Genomic DNA, 2,661 nt, shown 5'->3' on the forward strand with positions numbered 1-2,661 from the left:
CATCACAGGGGGCTGTGGAAGAAATCTGGGGGTGCACGGACAGGTCAGGGGGACCCCCAAAGTCCTGGGAAAGGGGGAACACAGGGGAACTCCCAGGAATCCCCGCTGGGGGCTAAGGGGAGATCCAGGAGGAGTTTGGGCGAGCTTAATTGTGTCACTATCGTCAGCAAAGAGGACTCCAAGGGTCCCCGGTGTCCCCATTCCCAGCAAAAGGTGGGAAAACCCGGGCTGGCTGGGAATAGGGGTCCCGGATGTCCTCGGTGTTGAGGAAAGGAGGGGCTGGGCACTAGGAAAGGCAGGAATAGGGGTCCAGGGGGTCTCTGGGTGAAGGAAAGGGGGCTCTGGGGGTTGGGAGAGGCGGCATGGCCGGGAAAGGGGTGCGGGGGTTGCCGGTGCCGGATAATGGGGTGCGGGGTGGAATCCAGGCCGGGAATGGGTCTGCAAGGGGATGGCGGCGCCCGGGAATGGGGGTTCAGGGGCCCCTCGGTGCTCCGGAATGGGCGACCAAGGAGTCCCGGTGCCGGGGGTCCCCCTCACCTCTCGCTGTCCCCCCGGGGCCCCAGGAGCGCCCCCAGCCCCAGCGCTGGAGCCATTGCGCTGCTCCTCCTCACTCCCAGTAACATCCCAGTATGATCCCAGTAGAACTCGGTCACCCAGGAGCCGCTCCCAGTATGATCCCAGTACAGCCCAGGCACTGCCACTCCTGGCATCCCCCCCAGCCCCCTCTGCGTTCCGACCTGTCCCGGCTCCATCCCCGCCCCTCGCGCGGCTGCGGGGGCTTGGGGAACGGGGTAGGAGGAGGAGGAGGGAGGGAGGAAGAGGTGCAGCGGCAGCAGGGAGCAGCCGGAGGAGAGGAGAGAAGGAATCGCGTGGCCCTGGCGCTGCCTGAGCTCGCAGCACCCCGGGAGCATCGCCCCCATCCCGCAGGTGCCCGGGGAGGGGGAGCTCGGCCCAAATATCCTGGGGGGTGCCTGGGTTCGGGTTCTTTGGGAGGGATGTTTGGAGCTGGCAGAGCTCCAAAGCCGAGCTGCAGCTGGCCCTCGGGGGGACATCGGTGGATCCCCGGGAGGTGTTTTTGGGGGGGTCCCGGTGGGCGGTGAGGGCAGCAGAGCCCCGTCGGGGGGACACCGGTTTTGGGGAGCCCCGGGAGAGCTGCGGCTGCCCTGAGCGGGAGCCCAGAGAGAGGAGAGCCCCAGAAGCCCCAGCGGGGACCCCAAGAAGGGGGGACCCCTGGCAGTGCCGGCACCCCGGCAATGGGGGGTGCTGGGGCTGGAGGGGCGGCATGGCCGGGAAAGGGGTGCGGGGCTCCCGGGGCCGCCAGGGGCTGCTCCCAGCAGGAGCCCAGTTGCTGCCAGTCACTCCCCATTATGATACAATTTGCCCCCAGCATAGTCCCTGTTGCTCCCACTTTCATCCAGTGTGTTCCCAGTTGCTCCCAGTCACACCCAGTATGGGGGATGATGTGCCTGGTGTGTTCCCAGTCAGTCTCAGACACTCCCAATATTAGTCCAGTCCTTCCCAGTATGGTCCAGAGATGAGCCCAGTGTGCTCCCAGTCACTGCCAGTATGAACCAGTTGTGCCCCACATGGTTCCAGTTGCTCCCTTTCACCCTCTCTTTTGTTCCAGTCACTCCCAGTCTCTTCCAGTGTACCCCAGTTCCTTCCAGCATACTCCCAGTCACTCCCAGTTCCTTCCAGCATGATCCCATTTGTTCACAACCACTCCCAGTCAGCCTCAGTGTAGTTGCACTCACTGCCAGTATGATCCCTGTCACCTCCAGCATGATCCCAGTATAAGCCCAGTTGTTTCCAGTCATTCCCAGCACACACCCAGTGACTCCCAGTTCCTCCCACTTGCTCATAGCATGATCCCAGTTGCTCCCAGTTGCTCCCAGTCAAACTAAGAATGATCCCAGTCACTCCCAGTGTATCCTATTTGCCCCCAGCATGGTCTCAATTGCCCGCTGCAGGCTCCTACTCTGTCCCAGTGTGATCCCGGTATGATCCCAGTGTGATCCCGGTATGATCCCATTGTGATCCCAGTATGATCCCAATATGATCCCAGTCTCCCTCAGTGTGACCGTAGTCTGCCCCAGCATGGGCCCAGCTGCTCCCAGTACGATCCCAGTATGACCCCAGTATAAAAAAGTCACTCCCAGTGCTGCCATTCCTGGGATCCCCCAGCCCTCTCTGCGTTCCCCCCTCCCGGATCTCCCGAGAGGAGCCCCAAGGGCTGGCAGTCCCCTGGCAGGGTCCCCAGCAAGGCCCAGTTTGGATGTGCAGCCCCCAGTTTTCCCAGTTTGCCTCTCCTTTTGCCCGGGCCGGGTTCCCCTTGCCCCCAGCAGGTGGGAGCAGCCGAGAGCCCCGCGCTGCCCATCCCGACCTGTCCCGGCTCCATCCCCGCTCCTGCCGCAGGCTGTCAGGGCTGCGGGAATGGGGCACCGAGGGTGTCGCTGCTCCTGGGGTGGGAGGAGGAGGGAGGGAAGAGGAGGGATGGAGAAGGAGAGCCAGGAGGGATGGAAGTAGGAGAAGGAGGTGGGCTTAGGGAGGAGGAGGAGGGATGGAAGAGGAGGAGCTGGAAGAAGAGGAAGAGGAGGGACTAAGCAGTATCCGGGAAAGAAAAAGGAATCATGAGGTGGAGCCCTCCCTGAATTCGCAGCC

This window comes from Anomalospiza imberbis, unplaced genomic scaffold (assembly GCF_031753505.1).
Source record: "Anomalospiza imberbis isolate Cuckoo-Finch-1a 21T00152 unplaced genomic scaffold, ASM3175350v1 scaffold_71, whole genome shotgun sequence".
Classification (NCBI taxonomy): domain Eukaryota; kingdom Metazoa; phylum Chordata; class Aves; order Passeriformes; family Viduidae; genus Anomalospiza; species Anomalospiza imberbis.